Source organism: Malaclemys terrapin, chromosome 7 (genome assembly GCF_027887155.1).
Source record: "Malaclemys terrapin pileata isolate rMalTer1 chromosome 7, rMalTer1.hap1, whole genome shotgun sequence".
Lineage (NCBI taxonomy): Eukaryota > Metazoa > Chordata > Testudines > Emydidae > Malaclemys > Malaclemys terrapin.
Genome location: NC_071511.1, coordinates 13,818,702 through 13,842,476, shown reverse-complemented (window position 1 = coordinate 13,842,476; position 23,775 = coordinate 13,818,702). Strand labels below are relative to the sequence as shown.

The 23,775-nt window shown below is 41.2% G+C and overlaps 1 protein-coding gene across 4 annotated transcripts in view; it reads right to left on the bottom strand.

Moving 5' to 3' along the window:
• LOC128840976 (contactin-4) overlaps positions 1 to 23,775 on the bottom strand; it is a 654,212-nt gene that overhangs the window by 463,045 nt on the left and 167,392 nt on the right. Inside the window, exon 1 of one of the 4 annotated variants that reach the window (XM_054035597.1) lies at positions 16,473 to 16,534. The exons of the other annotated variants lie outside the window; for them this stretch is intronic. The gene's annotated coding sequence lies outside the window, so the exon portion shown is untranslated. Of the gene's footprint in view, positions 1 to 16,472; positions 16,535 to 23,775 lie in introns of those variants that run through there. 4 annotated transcript variants of the gene reach the window in all.

Here is a 23,775-nt window from a genome sequence, read left to right as displayed (position 1 = left end):
AATAATATAATGTTGTTAGAGATCATTTGGGAGGAAATGTGGTAGCACTGATGCAGTAAATGTAAATTGCCATTCTCTTCTCATGTGTCTTGTTGATACCCACTAGGAAATAAGATATGCAGAAATAAGTTTTTCCTTCAGATGTCTTCATCATGTCTGTCAGAGCATATAGATAAATTAGCAACAAGCATCTTAGCAATTGTAAAGACATTTACCCTGACAGTGGTCTTATTCATGTAATACAAAATACATTTTATATACATTCTTTCAAAAGCTAAAAAAAATGGCTTGCATCATAATTCCCTATGACGTATTTTAAATATCGGATTATGGAAGTGTAGGACTGGAAGGGAACTCAACAGGTCATCTAGTCCAGTCTCCTGCATTCAAGGCAGGACTAAGTAATAACTAGAACATTCCTGACACGTGTTTGTCTAACCTGTTCTTAAAAACCTCCAATGATGGAGATTCCACTGCCTCCCTAGGTAATTTGTTTCAGTGCTTAAGTAACCTGACAAATAGGAAGTTTTTCCTAGTGTCCAACCTAAACCACTCTTGCTGCAATTTAAGCCCATTGCTTCTTGTCCTATCCTCAGAGGTTAATGAGAACAATTTTTCAGCCTCCTTCTTGTAACCCTCCTCCTGGAATATTGGATGATTGCCTGTTCTGTTCATTCCTTCTAAAACACCTGGCACTGTCGGAAGACAGGATACTGGGTTAGATGGATCATTGGTCTGACCCAGTATGGCCGTTCTTATGTTCTTAACAACCTTTTATGTACTTGAAAACTATAATGTCCCTCTCAGTCTTCTCTTCTCCGGACTAAACAAACCCATTCTTTTTTTCAATCTTTCCTCATTGGTCATGTTTACTTTCAATCATTTTTGTTGCTTTTCTCTGGACTTGCTCCAATTTGCCCACATCTTTCCTGAAATGTAGCACCCAGAACTGGACACAATACTCCAGTTGCGGCCTAATCAGTGTGGAGTAGAGCACAAGAATGACTTCTTATGCCTTTCCTTACAGCACTCCTGCTAATACATCCCCAGATGATGTTCACTTTTTTGCAACAGTTTTACACTGTTGACTTATATTTAGCTTGTGATCCCCCAGATCCCTTTTTGTAGTACTTCTTCCTAGGCAGTAATTTCTCATTTTGTATGTGTACAGTTGATTGCCCCTTCCTAAGTGGAATGCTTTGCATTTGTCCTTATTGAATTTCATCCTATTTACTTCAGACCATTTCTCCAGTTTGTCCAGATCATTTTGAATTTTAATCCTATCCTCCAAAGCACTTGCAACATGACCAGATTGATATCATCTACAAACTTTATGAGTGTACTCTCTATGCCATTATCTAAATCATTTATGAAGGTATTGAACACAACCGGACCCAGGACCAATCACTGGGGGACACCACTCACTATGCCCTTCCACCTTGACTGTGAACCACTGATAACTCTCTGGGAACCGGTTTTCCAACCAGTTATGCACCCACCTTATACAACTCCATCTAGGCTGTATTTTTCTTGTTTGTTTATGAAAAGGTCATGCAAGAGAGTACCAAAAGCCTTTCTAAAGTCAAGATTATACCACATCTACAGCTTCCCCTCTAACCACAAGCCTTTCAAAGACAGATAATAGGTAGATTTGACATGATTTATTCTTATACAACATGCACTATAGCCATACATACAGTAAAAGACAGATTTAAGTTCAACTGCACAGAACGCACATTACTTGGGGAAAGGAATAGGTCTTTTTATCCCTCGGTTGCCTGACGTGCATACGTCAAGTTATCAATATTCTCAGGTTGTCTTATGGGAGTGCCTAGAAATCTAACCAAAATTGCAGCCCTATTGTGGCAGGCATTGTGTACACACAAAGAAGAGACAGTCTCTGTCCTGAATAGCTTACAGTGTAAATAGAGAAGACAGGGAAAGGAAGTATTATCATTCTCATTTTACAGCTGGGTTATTGTCGTACAGAGAAATTATGTCATTTGTCCAAGGTCACATAGGTAGTCTTTGGTAGAACTAAGAATTGAATCAGATCTTTTGAGTCTTAGTCCAGTGCTTTAGCCCCAAGACCAGCTTTTCCTGCCTAAGTATTGTTAATAAGTTATCGTTTTGCCATGTTAAGCAATGAATGTTGTGGAAGGGCAGAGAGTATCCTGGCTAGAAGAGTGTAAACAGAGAGCACTAACACAACAAAAACATTTATGACCTGGTTCTCAGAAATGGATCCAGGCCCGAATAGCCCCTGTGGATGCTCAGTATTTCTGAAAATCTGACTCCTATACTATATTTGTTTGTGCTTCAGTCTTATCTACATTAGATTCATGGGATTTCTAATTTCATATTTGAGATTAGTAAGATATGTCGGCACATCGGAACGGCGCCATTCACTTTAATTAAAGAACATTTTCATTTCCAACACTAGAAAACTTTCCCAGTATGAGACTGTTCATTTAATCCCAAAATAAAAGCACTTCGGTATGTTGCAAAACCTCACAGAGATCCCCTGCACGCTCAGAAAAAAATACCCATGGGTAAAATTAACCTGGCCAGTGAATATTATTTTATCATTCTAGAAATAATATATTTTTACATTTGTATAAGGCCTTTCATCTCAAAAGTACCTTACAGTTATAGATATACACACACACATGCACCCATGCGCCTTAAAATTGATCTGTCTCCAGGGTAGATGCAAAGGAAGATAAACATCATTATCCCTACTTTGCAGGTGGGGACACTAAGGCACCAGACAGTGAATGAGATGCCAAGATGTCACTAGCACAGTCAAGGATAGAACCTAGATGACCTGACTTCCACTCCAGTGCCCTATATACTGTACCACAGTGCCACTCCAACAGTTTCTGCTAAATCATAGGTCCATACTTAGCAGCTCATGATATACTAATTTTGATTAAATACACTTTTCCACCTGCCTGGCATTTGTTAAAAAAACACAAAACAAAACAATAAACAAAGTGTTACAAGATTTTTTACCATATAGAGAGTAATTTCTTTGTTTGCTGCAACTTGTGTTTCTGCTGCGCTTTTCAGCACAACCCTAATCTTGCTTTCTCTTCTGAAAATCAAAAAGGAAGTCCCTGTGAACAACAAGGACACCAACTTGACCTTTCCCAGGCAGACATCACATCGCTGAAGAAAAAAGCTGTAATGCTGCACAGCGAAAACACATCTGCGCTGCCACCACAGGGCATGTGTGTGGGTAAGAGGGAGACAGAGAGAGGCTGAGACAGGCAGGCACTGCTGAGCATCCTATTAATGTACTCTACATAAGGCACAACTTGGTGTTTATATTACAGATGCTTAGATAGCGAACAATCCACTCCACTTGGTACCTATCAGATAGCAAGGCTATCAGGGTAAAATCTTAATCTGCTGCATGTAAAACCACTGGATAGTGTATCAGGAATTCAAGAATTACAGTGGTACATTTTTCTATTTTAGTTACACTAGTAATGGAACTCTCCATCTGCATTTCACAAGGATGGACAGGCAAAAGGAGGGTGTGATAATAAAAGACATCAACTCAGTAGTAAAGTAGCATAAAGGTGCAATGACACAACTTAGCAGCATGCTGAAGGACAGCACTGGCAGCAACAGCTGGACAGAATCTCAGTGCAACAAGGAGACAGGAACAAGATTTATGAATTGGTTGAATCATTTTCCTTTAAAAGAGCAAAAATTAACCTTCATGTATGGGAATGACGTGATACTGTATCTATGTATCAAAGGTTCCCATCACAATATAGTCTGAGCTTCAAATACAGTCATTAAGATTCATAGAGAGTGGCCCATGTTGTTTGCACAACTCTTCAAGACAGCCACTTCCTTTACTTTAATTCTTCCTCTCCAGTTTTAGCAGAAATGTATTTGAAAAAAAAATATGACAGTATCATTTCCAGAGCTGCTGAGCACTCACAGCTCCTAGTGATTTTGATCAAAATCTGCACACCTGAAAATCAAGCCCTGATAACAATCACTCTTGAGCTCTTATCTCCTCCAGTAGGTTGTTCCATAGTCAAGCACACTTGGACAAGAACACCTTATCTCTAATTCTCAAGAGTTATACCCTTATCTGCATTTCCCCCGAAAAGTACAGCTGTCTCTATGACCCTGACGCAGCCAAGCTCTAAACTACTGCAACGTTTAAGATTAAGGGTTTTGATTTGATGCCAGAAGTTACCAGGAACCAGTAAAAGATGTGGAGTACCAGTGAGATATGTTCTCCAAGTGCTCCTGAGGAGGGGGACAAGAACTGGCTGGGGTTTCCCTATTGTCCCCACCTTCAGCCATAGATACTGTATTGTAATTTATTGTTGTTGACATTCAGCTGTTCTTGACATCTCAGCTATTGTATTTCTAATTGTGTTTGTTTAGTAACTGAGTTAGCGTGTGTCCTGTAGCCATTAATATGCAGAGATGCTTTTCCCTGAAAGATATGGGATGAGAGGTTTTTACTGTAAGGTTGTGCAAATGTTTTGGGATCAATTTTGCCTGGCACAAAAATAGGTTAGCCGAAGAAGGAAAACTATTGAAAAATATGTTAAAGAGTGGAGTTCCGGCAATGCAGGAACAGCTGTTCTTTTCCAGTTGATATATTTAGGGCAGACATAACTAGAGCTAGGAGAACATCTGGACAAAACCCAAAGTATTTAATATTTCCAAGAAACTCAGTGAAATGGATGATTTATAGTTTTTACATTTTATAGTGCCATCTCGCTTTATGGAATTTAGATAACAAAAAATCCTTACATTCTCACACCATAAAAATAGTGTAAAGAAGGTGATAAAAAAGTCAACCCAGCCTAGAGCTACTCTGTAAGCAATCCAAGTCTGAGTCAGGGGCATTCTGTATATTGCTTAGCTGCTGCTACTGATTCCCTCCTGGCTAAGCATCTTTTAGACCCTGCCCTCAAGCATGAAGTCAGAGCAGGGTTATTACAAAGAAAAGAATCAGAAAATTAAACTGCTAAGCTGAATTATTTAATACCTTTTAAAATTAAGAAAGCTGAAAATAATATTTTAAGGTCCCATCTCAGGAGGGGTGAATGGAGGTCCTGTTTGATGCCTTATTTGCCACAGAAGTGCTATTTTAGTCCTCTATGGGCAAAGGGACCACACAAGTGGGCCTTCTGCATTGCTGGCATGCTACAGGGTAGAAAAGGGCTCCAAAAAGGCTGGCAGAATCAAACTGAAACATGACTGGGAGACCCATAATTGAATCATAGAATCATAGACTATCAGGGTTGGAAGGGACCTCAGGAGGTCATCTAGTCCAACCCCCTGCTCAAAACAGGACCAATCCCCAACTAAATCATCCCAGCCAGGGGTTTGTCAAGCCTGACCTTAAAAACCTCTAAGGAAGGACAAGTTTCAGAGTAACAGCCGTGTTAGTCTGTATCCGCAAAAAGAAGAACAGGAGTACTTGTGGCACCTTAGAGACTAACAAATTTATTAGAGCATAAGCTTTCGTGGACTACAGCCCACGGACTGCATCCGAAGAAGTGGGCTGTAGTCCACGAAAGCTTATGCTCTAATAAATTTGTTAGTCTCTAAGGTGCCACAAGTACTCCTGTTCTTCTTTTTTCTAAGGAAGGAGATTCCACCGCCTCCCTAGATAACCCATTCCAGTGCTTCACCACCCTCCTAGTGAAAAATTGTCCTAATATCCAACCTAAACCTCCCCCACTGCAACTTGAGACCAATATTGACTCTATTGTTTGTCTATAGGGGCTCAAAGTCCATGTGCTTTGGAAGGAACATAGCGGCAGCCATTGTTCCAACTTGGAGGCTGGCATTGGAGTCATGGATCAGTCTGCTGTGCAACCTCATGGTTTGCTCAGACAGATCCCTTTCCTTCCATCCTATACACAGAACCTAATTATTCTGGTTTTGTTTGCAGGGAGGGAGAGATGCAAAACCTACTTTCTAAAAAAACCAAACAAAAAACAAAAACAAACTATGGGCTTGATCAAAAGCCTACTAAAGTGAGAGGGACATTGCCGTCAATGTCCTTTGGTTCCAACCCTATCTGAACATCATTTCTTCTTTTGCTTATCTGCCTAGTCCTGACATCACAATTCTTTATTGTCTCTCCAGCAAAGCAGGAAGCATTTTCCTGTACACTCTTTATTGTATAATTGTGATGGTATCATTAGTTTGGGGAAGATGGAGTAGTTGAGGGAAGGCACAGTAGCTATCAGGTAAGCGAAGAAGGAACTGATGTACAAATATATAGACTTGTCATTTAGATAGTGTCATGAATTTGCTGGTCTTCATTTTGTTGTAGTTCTGCCAAGAGCTATGGAGCTCACATATCTTCATACCAAGAGTCATGAAATTTAAAAAAAAAACGTAAAAAGGAAATATTGCTATTAGGGAGTACTCTGAACTATGAGATGTTAAACATACACAGAGAAAGTAAATACTGCTGTTGACAATAGTTGCTTCAAAATCTCCATGGCTTCCAAAATAATAGAGCCCTAGTCTATATATGTCCACTCCCCATTTTCAAGAGTATGTAAATAGTTGCTTAATTATTACGCTCTGTTACACATCACGAACAGCAAAACTGGTTTCAACCGTAAAAAAATAAATCATTATCATAGATTAAAATGTCATTTTAAGTAAGACATCAGGGAACCAAAAGGATTATTTCTGCTCTTTCCAAATTGAGCTTGCAAAACTTTAAACTGTAAGTGAAAATGCCATATATTGCATTGCAATGAATTTCCAATAATAGTATCTACTTTATATTGGTACAAACAAACTTAGTCTTAATTAGGTTGACCTTTAAAGAGCTTTTCAGGCACTGGAGAACTTTAAATGCTTTAAAATAGGATGCACTCATATTCCTGTCTGCTCAAACATAATTATAAAAGCTTTGGGCCAATGCAATCCTTTGTGTAACTTAGCTGAAGTCAACTGAGTTGGGCCTGGGATCAATTTTGGTTCCCTTATATTAGAATTTAATCTCTCATATACATTGAAATACTTGCAGCAAATTCTATGTGCACATGTTTACATGGGATACAGTAAAATATTTCATTTGTAATATGTATGTGGAGTGACATATACTTTACTTCTATTGTAAGGTACCTCAGGAACATGTCCGTCACCTCTCCATACCCACCTTATTAAGTTGGAAATATAGTTGTAAATTGGAAAACCTGGAATGGAGTCAGTGCCGGATTGGGATCCAAATGCAATGCAACTAAAGGCTCTTTCCCAACCCCGCAGCTAAAGTGTCTGTGGGATTCCTGGCTTCTTGCTCTGCCATAGGTATCTCCTGCTCTTCAGTCCCCTCTGGCAGTGTTCCCCTCCAAGCATTCCTGAATCCAAAGTTTGATCCCTCCCAGCACCAAGAACAGATCCGTATATCCATGGATCCCACCTTAATCCACCCCCTGAGATTTGGAAATCAGAACAGCTGGTATCTATAATCAACTGAATGGATAAAAATCGATTCTAGGTCTCCGACAGATGTCTGTAACATATATGATGATACACAGTAAATGCACCATAGCATGTGGGTTGAATATGAACATGCTCTCTAAGAGCCTACAGTCATTTGCCTATCAAATTACAGTTTAGAGTTTAAAGAGAGTGTATCTCTTCCACTGTGTGTATATTTGTAATGCAATTTGTTTATTTTAATTGATTTGTTTTAAGGTGCCCAGACTCTCATTTTAGTGTCATTCCATCCAGCAAAACATTACAGCTATTGCTGTTAACAGCTAGTGCTGCTACAGGAAAACACATTTAAATATGACTGGACTTTTGTGTGTGTGTCAATATCTGTTTCTGGCACAAGATTAGTTGCACTGCCAGGCTGGAGAAGTAGGTTTGCTAAGGCAGGGCATCAGCTGTTTTCAGATATTGGTTTCAGATCAGCTGGAGGGCAGCTGTGACGTTTGAACAGACGTGGATAAAAGCCCACAACTGAAGGGAAAATTAAAGGCACATTTAAGGCTGCAACTTCATCAACTAATGAACTTTATCTGTTTATCCTCATAGATTGGCTGATTTCCTATGGGACTTGCAGGACAAGTGAAGTCAAGAGGAGCTGCTGGGTGCTAAGCACTTTTGAAAATAAGGTCACTAAGATCCCAATCCTGCAAAGCTGTTCACGTGCTTAGCTTTACCCAGGTGTGTCGTTCCATGTGCTAACTGCAGATTGTATGACCAGGGTTTCTTGTGATGGTATGGGGCTGGACTCAACAGCCTTGGGACTAACGTCCAGTTTATGTCTTATGTTCCTACAAGCTCATGCTTCAGGATATGAAAATTAGATCTGTCTACGCATGCTAGAGAGCTAGCTTATGCCCACCCCTGTGTAGGTGAGGACAGATGGCATGGAGCTTTCTCTCCTTATGTCTCTGTACATGGGCCAGGTCAGTGCACTAAACAGCAAAGTGTGTACAACTCATGCTACATGACCCATTTATTCTCCCAGACATTTCCGGGAGGTGGAGGGATGAGTAGGTGGGTGGGAGCGGTAGGAAAGGATGGAGGTTTTTGGTGGGGTCTGGTGGATTTAGTTTGTTGGTCTTAATTGCTGCTATGCTCTAATAATAAGCATGCATGTGCCTAGAGCACTGGATGGTGGGATCTGGGTGCACTTTTTAAATAAATTGAAATAAATCAAAATAAGAAATTCTAGAAGGCAAGCCCTTTACATATTTAGTATATTTCATTCCTTGTAATGCTGAAGTGACTTTTATTGTATTCAGTATGCATAAAAATCAGTTGTCTCATTATGTTGTTTCAGCCTTTGAGGTTTAAACTTCTACAGTGCCTGTCCTTGATGTGAAAGGGTAACGAACAGGATGTCATCATTCTCATGAGTGGTACTGAGGCACTTATCACATTTATACAATTCTCCTGGCTTGTGTGGGGACAAAAACTCTGTGACCTTAATATCCATGACTATCACTATTTGTACACAAATATGCAAATTGCTCATTTACATGGACTAAAATTGTTTTTGTCCAGCCAGAAAAATATAAGAGATTCAAGCTTTAAATTGTCCCTCTGAAAATGTTTCTAATATCTAGAGAACCTGACAAATTGGTATCTCATAAAGATGCTGCCTGTTTGATTATGCAGCCTGGTTCCCAATCTCTTCAGCTCATGGCAAACCACTTAAATAGCAAAGCACAACTTCCACTTGACATCCATGCAAGGAGATTCTAATGCTTTCTCCTCACTAAAATCCCTACTGACCAAGTGAGTGAGGGAAAGTTCAACCTACAACTTACTTTCGTCTACTTTCTACAGATATATAGCTATCACAGATTCCTTGCAGCAACAAACATGAATTAACTATGTATAGTATGTCGATGCCAATAAACTGCAAACTTAGGGTTAGATTCAGATACAGCCTTGTGTTTAGGGCAGGGTGATATGAGAGCATGGCCAGGGCATTCTGTCCCAGGGAAAATGGCTGCCTTTTGGAGCTCTCTGTTATGTGGGGAAAATAGAGACTACTACAGCATACTTCCCCCTACACAGAGGCAGCTCAGTGATTGCATCTTGTCTTAATTTAACCCCTGGATTTGTAAATTATTCAATGTGGGCAGACTCCTGCATTTGTACAGAGAATCTTGAAGGCTCAGGGCCACAGATTTTAAGTTCTCTGGAGCAGGGACTGGGCCTTGTGTGTTTGTACAGCACGTAACAAAATGGTGCTACAATCCTGACTGGAACCCATAGGAACTATCATAATATCAGGATTGGAACTGAGGCCTCATTAAATAATGATAAAATACCACTCATCCCTTACAATCTTTTACAGAGAACAAGGCAAGAAAACTGTAAATTGACACTTTATCTCATACATTTTCAACATTGCTGTAAGGTTTTTTAAGAAAGTTTATTCCTACTCTATATCATCATCTTTCTGCTGTTAGAAGATGAAGTTCAATTAGATGCTTCCAGCGGATTGGTGCTGCCTTCCAACATCCATTTTAAATTACACTCAAATTATATTCAATGTTCTTATTTTTTTATTGTTCCTAAAGGTATAATAAGGGTCTGCTCCTTTACTCTGAATTGTAACTTTCAGGGACTAATTTAGTATTTATTTGGAGTGTAACAAAGTCGAACCAGGAACTGAATTTGAAATAAGGGAATTTATTTTGCTGGTCATGGCGACCTTTAACTGTGTGTGGACCTCAAACAGTTAAGCATAGGAAAGCTCATGTTTTAATGTCTGGACTTGTTATCTTTCTCTACATTCCTTTTTCTAAAACACCATTGCAGCAACTTTGAGACAACCATAATAATAAATAATAGTGGGCCAAATTCTGAAAACTCCTATGTATTAAAGGTTTGTATGATTTGGCACAATACTAACAAACAGCTAACACTAAGATGAAGAACAACAAGATTATCCTTGAATCAGAAAAAGTTGCTGAATAGGGCTAGGTAGTTACTGGTCACCCACCGCACCCAGTTGGAAATAAATGGCCTGATCCGTCAAATCCTGGTTTTACGGGATCACATCTCAGGCCAGTCTTCTCTTTAAGATTTCTGTTCCCCACTGCCTAGGCAGCCAAAATTTGGGATCCCCAACAAATAGAAAAATGGAAATGAGAGCCCAAAATGGACACAAATCCTGGTAACTTCCCCCTTGGCAGCAGCATGTAATGTAACAGCATCACCACGCCAGTCATGATGACTTGCTTTTACTTAGTTCCCATAAAAATTCCTCTTCTTTTTCTTTTGCATGCGACTGTGGGCTGATTGTTCGTTTCACACTGTCAGCTTAAGGGATTCCTTTTATGAACTTCAGCTCTGACTAGATTACAGAGACGGTTTATGTTACTGGAAATGAAGAAGAAAAGATATTAAGGCTAGTAAAGCTGGGCAAGAATCATAAAAATAACTGCATATAATTGGCTAACCTGAAACACAAGTACAAGGAAATGAACAGGGCAGACAATAAAGAACCTGAGGAAATGATCTTAAAATTTCTGCCTTGGGATGGACTGACTACCGACTAATCAGCATCTAGTGCTACTGCCACAGACTGAAAGAGGAAACATAATGCAGAAACACGAGAAAGAGGGGAGATAAAAGAAAAGTAGTGAGGAGAACAATCTCTTTCTTAAATCGGCCAGGGAGTGGAAGAAAAATGACATAGCTTATTTATTAGACCTCTGGTGTATGGCAAATTCACTAATATATTTTTCATATCATGCTTAGAATCTTTAAGAAGCAAAGTTAAGCAGCTTACAAAGAAAGGTGTGTGTGTATGTGTTAGGCTAGAGTCTTATTATGCAAGTGTGCAGTACAATAATCGTTGTGATAATGTATTGGGGACTTGGGGGGGTCAAAAGCATTTAAGAGACTAGGATGCCCAATTCTCAGTGATTTTGAACTGGAGTTGGGCACCTAACTACCCTTTGTGCCTTTGAAAATCTTCTCCTTTCCCCTTTAAAATGCAAGCTTTTAGAGGCAGAAACTGTGACTTTCTATGAGTTTGTACAGTACTGGCTACAGTAACTCCTCATTGAACGTCCTGCCGCTTAAGATTGTTTCGAACTTGCGTCGCTGCTCCATTAGGGAACATGCTCGCTTAAAATTGTGCAATGCTCCTTTATAACGTCATTTGGCTGACTTTACAAGGGAGAATTGCACAAGTTCCTCTTCTCCGCCTCCTCCCCTTCCCTTCCTCCCTCCCTTCCAGCTAGGATTACCATATTTCAGCAAGCAAAAAAGAGGACGGGAGGAGCCCCGTCCTAGCCCCGCCCCTGTCCTGCCCTAGCCCCGCCCCGTCCCTCCCACTTCCCACCCCACTCAGAACCCCCAACCCTCCCCCCACTCCTTGTCCCCTGACTGACCCCTCCTGGGACCCCTGCCCCTAACTGCCCCCCAGGACTCCACCCCCTACCTAAGCCTCCCTGCCTCTTGTCCCCTGACTGCTCCCTCCTGAGACCCTCCCCCCATCCTAACTGGCCCCCTAGGACCCTACCCCTTACCTGTCCCTTGACTGCCCCAACCCTTATCCACACCCCCAGACAGACCCCTGGGACTCCCACGCCCCATCCAACCACTCCCCACCCCCTGACAGCCCCCCCAGAACTCCCGACCCATCTAAACCCCTCTGCTTCCTGTCCATTGACTGCTCCGATCCCTCTCCCCACTCCTGCCCCCTGACAGCCCCTCCACAACTCCCAACCCCCCCCTCCCCGCTCCTTGTCCCCTGACTGCCCCCTCCTGGGACCCCTGCTCCTAACTGCCCCCCCGGACCCTACCCCCTACCTGTACCCTGACTGCCCAAAACCTTATCCACCTCCCTTCAGAAAGCCCCCCCGAACTCCCGACACCCCCCCCCGCTCCCTGTCTCTTGACTGCCCGCTCCAGAACCTCCCTGCCCCTTCTCCGACCCCCTGGCCCCCTTAGCCTGCCGCTCAGACCAGTGTGCCTGGGAGGAGAAGCAGGGGGAGGAGCTCCAGACTGCTGGTGCGAACGGCTGGCTGGTGATCTGCGAATGCAGGGAGGGAAGGAGTGCTCTCAGCTGCAGGGGAGAGGAGGGGGAAGTGGAGGAGGGGCTCTCTCTGGCTGTCGGAGCCCCATGTAAATGGCGCCATCCGGCCGGCTGCCCTGTTAGCTCTGCATGGGGGGGGGGGGGGAAGTCCGGACATTTACAAATTCCCCCCAGACACTATTTTTAACTCTAAAAGCCGGACATGTCTGGGGGAATCCGGACGAATGGTAACCCTACTCCCAGCGCTCCCCCCACCCCCGCCAAACAGCTGTTTGGTGGCGCTTAGGACTTTCTGGGAGGGAGGGAGAGAGCGAGTGAGCAGGGAAGCTCCCCACCCCCACCCCTGCAGGCAGAGCCACCTGGAACACAGGGGCTTTAGGGGATCTCTGGCTGGCTTTGAAGGGGAAAGCGCCGCTTCTCTCCGGCAGCTGGCTGCGCGGCTGCCCTGCTCCTCCTGAGTCCTCTGGCCCGTGCTCGCAGGGCTGCATTCCGAAAGGGGCTTTAGAGCTGCAGTCCAGGGTCCCCGGGGCCCCCTTAGCCCAGGGCCCTGCAGCCCCTAAAGTCCCTGCGTTCCAGGTGGCCCTGCCTGCTGGGGAGGGGAGGGGGGCAGCTCCCAGAATCACGGCCATAGGGACTGTGCTGCGGTGTGCAGAGCCACCTGCACACCCCCTGCACCAAACAGGAGCTGCCCCAGGTAACTGCTCTGCACCTCCTGCCTGCCCCAGTCCTGAGCCTCCTCCTGCACCCCCACCCTGAGCGCCCTCCCGTACCTAACTCCCTCCTAGACCCTGCACCCCCAGACCTCCCCCCAGGGATAAGCCAGGGCACCTCCCCACCACAGTACAGTACAGTACAGTACATAATGCCTTTTGTCTGCTCCAAAAAAATTTCCTTGGAACCTAACCCCCTGCATTTACATTAAATCAAAAATAAAACAGTGTAAAACTTTAGAGCCTACAAGTCCACTCAGTCCTACTTCTTGGTCAGCCAATCATTCAGACAAACAAGGTTGGTTATAATTTGCAGGAGATAATGCTGCCTGGAGATAATGCTTTTTGTTTAAAATGGCACCTGGAAGTGAGAACAGGCACTCGAATGGCACTGTTGTAGCTGGCCTTGCAAGATATTTACATGCCAGATGCGCTAAATATTCATATGTCCTTTCATGCTTCAGTCACCATTCCACAGGACATGCTTCCATGCTGGTGATGGGCTCTGCTTGATAACGATCCAAATCAGTGCAGACTGACGCATGTTCATTTTCATTATCTGAGTCAGATGCCACCAGCTGAAGATTGATTTTCTTTTTTGATGGTTTGGGTTCTCTAGTTTCCGCAAAAGAGTGTTGCTCTTTTAAGATTTAAAAAGCATGTTCCACACATCTGCCTCTCACATTTTGGACGGCACTTCAGATTCTTCAACCTTGAGTTGAGTGCTGTAGCTATTTTTAGAAATCTCACATCAGTACCTTCTTTGCGTTTTGTCAAATCTGCTGTGAAAGTGTTCTTAAAATGAACATATGCTGGGTTATCATCCAAGACTGCTATAACATGAAATATATGCAGAATGCAGGTAAAACAGAGCAGGAGACATACAATTCTCCCCCCAACGAGTACAGTCACAAATTGAATTGACACATTATTTTTTTAACGAGCATCATCAGCATGGAAGCATGTCCTCTGGAATGGTGGCCGAAGCATGAAGAGGCATACGAATGTTTAACATATCTGGCAGTAAATACCTTGCAACACCAGCTACCAAAGTGCCATGCAAACACCTGTTCTCACTTTCAGGTAACACTGTAAATAAGAAGCAGGCAGCAGTATCTCCTGTAAATGTAAATAAACTTGTTTGTCTTAGCGATTGGCAGAATAAGAAGTAGGACTGGGTGGACTTGTCGGCTCTAAAATTTTACACTGTTTTGTTTTTGAGTGCAGTTATGTAACAAAAAAAATCTGCATGTGTAAGTTACACTTTCATGATAAAGAGATTGCACTACAGTACTTATATGAGGTGAATTGCAAACTACTATTTCTTTTGTTTATCATTTTTACAGTGCATGTATTTGTAATAAAAAATAATATAAAATGTGCACTATGCACTTTCTATTCTATGCTGTAATTGAAATCAGTATTGAAAATGTAGAAAAACATCCAAAAATATTTAATAAATATCAATTCTATTGTTATAAGTGCGGTTAATCGTGATTCATTTTATTGAGTTAATCACGTGAGTTAACTGTGATTGACAGCCCTAATTTATATATATATGGAAATACAGCAGCTATAATCATTTTGTATTTCCCAACTAGGTAATAGCACAAATGACTCTCCCTCTAGAAGCTCCCGCTCTTCCCTTCTGAGAGTTTGTGAGATCCTGGCACCACTACTCAGGAGAGTTTCTGATCACTGGTAGGATATGTTTTGAAAGAAATCACCCACAGGCCCATCTCAAATTCTGAAAACAAGAAACTGAATAACTGCATGCACGTCAGTCCAGTGTATGGAAAAAAAGAAAGGAAGTCCAAACAAAAAGGGAGGGTGTCTCCTGAAACTCAGACTCAGAATCTTCCTAACTTCTTGATAAGCTAGTGGGATATTCTACATAGTGGTCTGTGCAGGATAGAGTTTTTTAGCCAGATCCTCTTCCGGCTATAAATTGGCTTAGCTCCCTTATCAGCAGAGGAACTATGCAATTTCTACCAGCTGAGGAGCTGGCCCTTATAGTGTAAATGTAATGAACCTTTACTACATACACATGTGTTCATCAATGGAGACTGACAGATAACCATGCAATCAGACATAGCGAGCTATTATACACAAGAGAAGGTATCCATTTCCTTTCCAGTATTACTTATTTTCTCATTCACTCTGCTAACACAAATTCAGATGCTTTTTCACACTATTTGACAAAACACCAGTGTATCCAGATACAAAATAAGAGCTTTCTCAAAACTTTAAGTCCTTGACATGAACTCATCTATAGTAATTCAAATATCAGCAAAAGTGTTTTGTCCAATTAACTATTATTCATAGAACACTGGCATGCTTTTTTATTTAAACTGTTAAGTCAGCAGGGTGCAGAGTACGCACCTATGTGCTACAGATGCATATAACTATTTGCACGTTAATGGATTTTCAAAACACCTACTTCTCGCTGAACTCATAAAGTGATAGATACCAATTTTCAGCTGGGAGAACCACTCGCTGCTCAAGAGAAGGTCTCTCCCAGATGAAATAAAGATGCAAAACAAGCTGGAATCAAATATTCTCATTAGGCAGATTTCCTTCTATACTTCTTAGATCAAACATGAATGCAAGCAGTAGGCGGTAAGCCCATATCTACTTTGCCATATGTCAGCCTATCATACTTATCCTCAGTCCAGTTAGCTCTTTCAAATGTCATTAAACTTGATTATACTGGAAAATATCATAAGATCACTGCATCTGTGCTTTTCCTGACCCATGGTATTTATGTCTATAAAAAGATCTCACAAAGATTATAAAAAAAAGCATTGGCATACTCTCAATCTGTGGAAAGCACACAGGGCTCAATCCTGTGAGGTGCTGGCAGCCCTCAATTCTCATCAACTTTTGAGAGCTGATTGTGCTTAGCAGTACCTCGCAGAATCAGGCCACATTTATACAATTAATAATAAAAGGAATAATAACCAACAATTAACATTCATATATAATAGGTACATGAAGAGATCTATTTTCATACACCACACACAGGGTCATAGACTAAAAACTGTGGTAACTCCTGAAGAAAAATTGCTGCGCTATTACTCCAATGAAGGTTTTGCATAATCCGTATTCATTTTTATTTATGAAGCCCTAAATTGTTTGGGACCTGCCTATACATTTGATATTGTTTGCCACAGTGACAAGTTCACAAGCCTCTTAGTTAAAAAGTGTTAGAAACTGTTCCATGCACTGACCTTAACTTTGAAGTTCATTTCACCTGTGTTCTGAAATAGCTTGATTTCCTTACTGCAGGGGACCAATATTTCAGGGGACTTTTTGAGGTGGTTTGAGAGGTCTGAGGTGGTCGGGGCTTTAGGAAAAGAAGAGAGTTCACAGTCCACTTATTCTGATTTTTATACCATGCCTATAATCCTGGTATCTGGTTCACTGGTACTATTTCTTCCATGAAGATTTGTTCAGGATGGACTAGCAATCATATTTTTGGATTAGATGTGGAGGTTTTAAAATTTGTCCCAGAGCCTAAGGTTTTCAGTAGGCCATCCTTAATACATGGAAATAAATATCAGAAAAATCTTGGATGTCAGGAAGGAACCCACAGAGTTTAAAGCTTTGTTTTTATTCCTTTAAATAATTATTTTAACTAAAGAATTATCAGTTCTAATTGTTACAACTGATATTGGGCACTTGCCTGAACACACAAAAAGCTTGGTTGATATTAGTCTAACATCAGTGAGTAAGTCTACAGCAATGGAAGGCCACTCCAGCTGTGAACCCAGAAGTTAACAAATAATAGTATACCTAGCTATCATAAAGGGCTTTTATAGGTAGGTCTCAAAGCACTTTACCAAGGAAATCAGTGTCATTATTCTCTTTTTACAGATGGAGAAACTGAAGCACAGAGCGGTTAAAGTGACTTATCCAAGGTAAGCCCACAGGCCAGTGGTGGAGCTGGAAGTAGAACCATGGTCCCCAAAGACCAGTACAATACTCTGTCCATTAGGCATCACTGCTCTCTAGCATTTCTGTTGCAGATGGTTTTCATTAGATGAGATCACATTCAGAAAGAGAAGCAGGGGAAAATGTATGAGGTTATTTGGAAGACTTGTATGGTCTGTATTTACAAGGCAGATGTTCCTTCTTAGGGTACGTCTATACTTACCTGCTGGTTCGGCGGCAAGCAATCAATCTTCTGGGATCAATTTATTGCGTCTTGTCTAGATGCGATAAATCGATCCCGGAAGTGCTCGCCATCAATCCTGCTCCACGAGAGGAGTAGGCAGAGTCAACGGGGGAGCCTGCCTGCCGTGTGTGGACCCGCGGTAAGTACCTTTAAGTTCGAACTAAGATACTTCGACTTCAGTTACGTTATTCACGTAGCTGAAGTTGCGTATCTTAGTTCGAACTGGGGGCTTAGTGTAGACCAGCCCTTAGCATTTAACCTCAATTCCATTTTTTGTGTATATGCAGTTTGAATTATATTACAAAATGGTGATCTTTCCTTTCACTAGCAATCAAAATTGTCCGTCCCCCACCCTTTAATGAGATATAGCTGCAGTTATGTTACCCAGCCATTCAATGTCTCTGCTATATACTGAAAATTCAAGAAAGGGAGTGGTCTTTGATAAAAAAAAGACAAGGATAGAGATTAATCGTTAATGGTGACTAGATGCTCCACACAATCAATATTAGCAACAAGGGGGAATTAACATAAGCCAAATCAGGGAAAAAATGGGTAAAGAATATTTAGATAAATTAGATGAATTCAAGTCAGCAGTGCTTGACAAAATTCATTCCAGGGTACTTAAGGAACTAGCTGAAGCAATCTTGGAACTATTAGTAATTAATTTGAGAACGTATGGATGATAGGTGAGGTCCCAGAAGACTGGAATAGGGCAAATATAGAGGACCAAGGAGGACCTGGAGAATTATAGCCCAGTCTGTATAAATTTTATATCCTGGAAAATATTGGAATAAATTATTAAACAATCAGTTTGTAAACACCTAGAGGATAATAGGATAAGGAATAGCCAGCATATCAAGAACAAATCACATGTCAAACCAACCTAATTTCCTTCTCTGTCAGGGTTACTGGCCTAGTATGCAGAAGAGAAGATGTAGACATCTTGATTTTAGTATAGCTTTTGGCACAGTTCCACGACATTCTAATTAGCAAAGTAGGAAAATGTGGTCTAGATGAAATTGCTCTAAGGTGGGTGTACAACTGTTTAAAGGACCATACTCAAACAGCAGTGATCAATGGTGCAGTGTCAAACTGTGAGTGTGTATCTCCTGGGGTCCTGCAGGAGTCAGGCATAGGTCTGGTACTATTCAATATTTTCATTAATGACTTGCATATTGCAATGGAGAATATGCTTATAAAATTTGCAGATGACACCAAGCTGGGAGGGGTTGAAAGCACTTTGGAGGACAGGTTTAACATTCAAAATGACCTTGACGAATTGGTCTGAAATCAATAAGATGAAATTCAATAAAGATAAGTGCAGAGTACATAACTTATGAAGGAAAATTAAATCACACAACCACAAAATGGTGAGTAACTGGCTAGGCGGTCGTACTGCTGAACAGGATCTGGAGGTTCTAGTGGATTACAAATTGAATACGAGTCAACAACGTGATGCAGTTGTGTGAAAGGCTAATAGCTTTCTGGGATGTATTAAAGGAGTGTCATATGTAAGGCACAGGAGGTAACTGTCCCACTCTACTCAGCACTGGTGAGGCCTTAGCTGGAGTATTATGTTCCAGTCTGGGTGCTTTAGGAAAGATGTGGACAAATTGGAAAGAGTCCAGAGGAGAGCAACAAATATAATAAAAAGTTTAGAAAACCTGACCTATGAGGAAAGGTTAAAAAAAAAACTGGTCATGTTTAAATTAGAGAAAAGAAGACTGAGGAAAGACCTAATGATAGAGTTCAAATATGTTAAAGGATTTTGTAAAGAGGACGATGATGAATTGTTCTCTATGTCCATCTAAGGTAGGAAAAGTAGTAATGGGCTTAATCTGCAGCAAGGAGATTTAGGTGAGCTATTAGAAAAAAACTTTCTAACTATAAGAGTAGTTAAACTCTGGAATAGGCTTCCAAGGGAGGCTTCCAACGTCCCATTATTGGAGGTTTTTAAGAACAGGTTGGACAAACACCTGTCAGGAATGGTCTAGGTTTACTTGGTCCTATCACAGTGCAGGGGCCTGGACTTGATGACTTTTGAAGGTGCATCCCAAACCTACATTTCTAATTAAACTAGTAATGAATGACTATTTAGAGAGTGTTGTTATTTTCTTTAATAAAAGCCAGTTGTTTATGAAAGTCTGTGGCTCTCCAGAAGATGACACCCCATCTATTGGCTCTCATTTCTCTTAATTTTCATTTCAAAGATGCAGTGCATTCAAAGCTTCCCCAATCCTAGCACTTTTCTCTCAAAGGGTGTTACAGTCAGATAGGGCATCAGCAAATAATTGTTCTTCCATTTATTAAACCTTCCAGCATTTCCCTAAATCCCAGCCGGGTAGGAAACATGCACATTTCACCTAGTGTTGATTTAATCAGAGCCCAAGTATCTCACTTTTTCTCATTCCTATTTCAGAACAGAACTCATGGTAAGTAAACTTGACCATGGGAATTTCTATATGGATTATCTGCACATCCATGTCAATAAATCCTGTCAGTTCTTCATGATGTAGCACCATGAAACCAGTGGAGTGTTTCTGAAATTGGAGCACAATTCAATCCATTCTGAATAGACAACAAAGCATTCATTGAAGATGCAGCATGCATCCATACAGTTCTCATTAGTGTCCACCCAGCCTCTGACCCTGCATAGAAATGTTTTAGGGTTTAAAGTCAAATTAAAGGGGAAAAAATCCCAGTGTGATTATTGATAGATACAGTAAATGGAGTATATGGAAAATGACTGGCTTCAATTAATGGTGTTTGAAGTAGGGAGATATTGGATTAAAAATCTTAAAACATGTTCCAAGCCAGTCATGTCAGAAAAAGAAAATGTTGCTTGTGTAAAGAGGTGATATTTTTAAAGTTAAAATTCAAGAACCACGTTGGAAAGAGACATCTAATATATATGATAAATGGTTCTCTATCACACATCAATATGAGAAAACCTATAAGGAAAGGAATTAATCAAAAGGAACGAAATGTTAAGAAAATAACATGTTGATCTCACATGACTAGCACTGTATCACTGTATTTTTTGTGTTTCAAATGTATTTCCTCCATTTCATGTGTGTTTATATTTTGATATCCATTGAAAAATTAGCCTTGTTTGCAACACTGATAAAAACAAAATCCCCACAATATCTTAATTAGCATCCTTTGAAATAAGAAAGTCCCTCTAACTAGTTTAGATATAACACACACAAACGTAGAACCATAGAATCTTAGAACTGGAAGGATCATCAAGAGGTCATCTGGTACAATCCGCTGAACTCATGACTAAGTATTATCTAGACCATTCCTGACAGGTGTATGTCTAACCTGCACTTAAAAATCTCAAATGATGGAGATTCCACAACCTTCCTAGGCAATTTATTTCAGTGCTTAACCACCCCGAGAGTTAGGAAGTTTTTCCTAATGTCCAACCTAAACCTCCCTCCTGCAATTTAAGCCCATTGCTTCTTGTCCTATCCTCAGAGGTTAAGAAGAACAATTCTTCTTCCTGCTCCTTGTAACAACCTTTTATGTACTTAAAAACTGTTATCATGTCCACCCTCTCTTTTCCAGATGAAACAAACCCATTTTTTTTCAAATCTTCTCTCATAGGTCGTGTTTTCTAGACCTTTCATCTTTTTTGTTGCTTCTCTCTGGACTTTCTCCAATTTGTCCACGTCTTTCCTGAAATGTGGTGCCCAGAACTGGACACAGTTCTCCAGTTGAGGCCTAATCAGCACGGATATCTGATGAGAACATGATATCTGGCTGTTTCTAACAGGGAGAAAGAATTCTTTCAATTCCTACCATTTTGTCCCAGCCAGGGATGGGATTGGACCCCCACCAAACATGCAGGTCTCTCTGTGGAGTCACAGTGCCTTCACAATGCTTCTCAGCCATGGCAATACGTTTTCAGTAGAAGCTTCCAGGCTTTTTTGTTGAGCACCAGTCCCTGTCCCACTCTTGGAAGTGTGTGTGTGGGGGGGGGGGAAGGGGGAGTGTGGTCATGTCAGTTAGGATGAAGATCTAGGGCTTTTTTATTTTATTTTTTTGGTCTATTTAGTCTCTTAAGGTGTATTCCTTCCTTATGATTTCTGGCAAGATGGGGCTGCATAAGGAGCCCAACACACCTATCTCCTTCTCCTCCCTATCTGTACAGAGCATCCAGAGTGTATTCCATGGGGAAATGGAATGGAAGGAAGTGATGGCATAAAACCATCATCCCATGTAGACGAAGCAGATCTGAATCCTCTAAAATCATATGGATCAGTGGTTCTCAAACTTTTTTGTGTGTGTGGACCACTTGAAAATTGCTGAGGGTCTCGGCGGACCACTTAATGATCTTTCCAAATGTTGTTTGTACCGTTAGCTAACTACTGTAATGGATAAAAGCGCTATATAAAAAACCAAACTTAATAATAATAAACATTCTTTGTTCTACAAATAAAAGCACACAACTCATATTTTAATATCGATAGTCTTACCTTTCTAATGCAATGGATGTGCCCTCTCTCCCCCGCCACAGCAGCCCCAAAGCTGGGGCTGGGAAGGAGGGGAGGTCTCTCCCTCTCTCCCGCACTGCAACAGCCCCCAATCTGGGGCTGGGAAGGACGGGGATCTCTCCCCCACCACAGCAGTCACAGAGCTCAGGCTGGGAAGGAGGGCTGTCTCTCCCAGGCAGCCGCAACCCTGGAGCTGGGGAAAGTTGCCTCTTTCTCTGGCTACCGCAGGTCTGCACATCCCAAATTCCCCCCATGCTCTCTTCTCACCCCACTGCCCCCTCCCACCTACCCCCTATTCTTCCCAAGGCCACCACCTCACCTTACATGTGTATCTTCTTCAGGGTCTAAACACCTAGTTAGTAGTGCCACACCTAATTAGGTGGGTGGCCCTTCATTCTCTCATGTGCGGCTGCCCAGGCGCGGACCTTAGAGGGAACTATCCACGGACCACCTAAATGGAGCTCACAGACCACTGGTGGTCCACGGACCACAGTTTGAGAACCTCTGATATGGATGGTGGGGGATGATCTAGCCCATTGAGACTAACAATATCTACTGTGCTGTCATCTAACTTGTTTGAATGACAGCACAGACACACAGTCATGCCCAGCAGCAGCAGAGTTACGCCTTCTCTTTATCAATTACAGATACCAAGATTTTCTAGTCATGTGACTATCTACATGCACTCATGAATTTAATGAAAAATCAGACAATGTACTGTTTATTTTTCTTCTTCAACCAAAAAGGAACTACTGAAATGTTTTAAGGAAATGCAGCATATTTGAGGATGCTAAAGGCAATTGGGAGTGAGAAGTTAGCCAACAAAGATGCATTTAAAAAAAACAAACAAAAAACAAACTGTAATCCCAACAGGATTTAAATTCACACAATCTTAACATATGGCAGACACTTTCTCAAGTATTGCTTCAACTTTTACCAGAGCAAACTTATACTCAGCATAGAAAATGAACACATAATACATAACCCTGCAAGTATTGCAGTTGTAGCAAATCCTACATAAACACACTGTAGAGAAAAGCCCAGCATCCTGACATATTGCTAGCTTCCTAAACAATACTCCATTGCATTAGTTCCACTCAAGAATGCACAGTACATCTATTTAATCTTTCATGTTTTCCAGGCATCACAGATGTGCTAACCTCAACAGTTTATGATCTAAGTCAGGGGTTCTTAAACTTTTTATTACATTAATTATTATTATTATTATTATAGTGTGAACAACATCCCACTAGAGAAATTGTCCTGTTTACCACCTCCACTCTCATTCATGATGATATAATACCTATGTGGCAACTACAGCAACTCTGTACATGGGGAAACTAAACTTAGGAAGGCATGTAATGCATTTTTATTTCTTTTGATGTAATTTAGCAGCTAGAAATAAGGAAGACATGCCTACTCTTCAGGTAACTAGCCTACTCTTAATAGACACCACCAAATTGTCAGTGGACCAGAATTGGGGAATCTCTCAACTAAGGTAACTCAGTTTTTGGTTCTGGGTGCTGGGATTGGAAATTGCTAATTTAGCCAACAAAATGGAACTTATATTGTTTCATTAATGTAACAGAAACAATGAGTACTGCAAAGCAAATTAATACAAAATTGTATCAGAAAGCAACAGAATTTGTGCAATCTCTGGTTTGACAAAATAATTGCATTCAAGAAAAATAATAATTTATCGACATACTTCATTCATTGTCTAGTTTGGTCTAATGGAGAAGAGAGTTTGGTTTAGTGATCAGAACACAGCACTTTGAGTTAACATGGCTGTTCTCTACTCTCAGCTCTAGCTTGGACTTGCTGTTTGAATTATGTAGCTTACTCAAATCTCTCTGT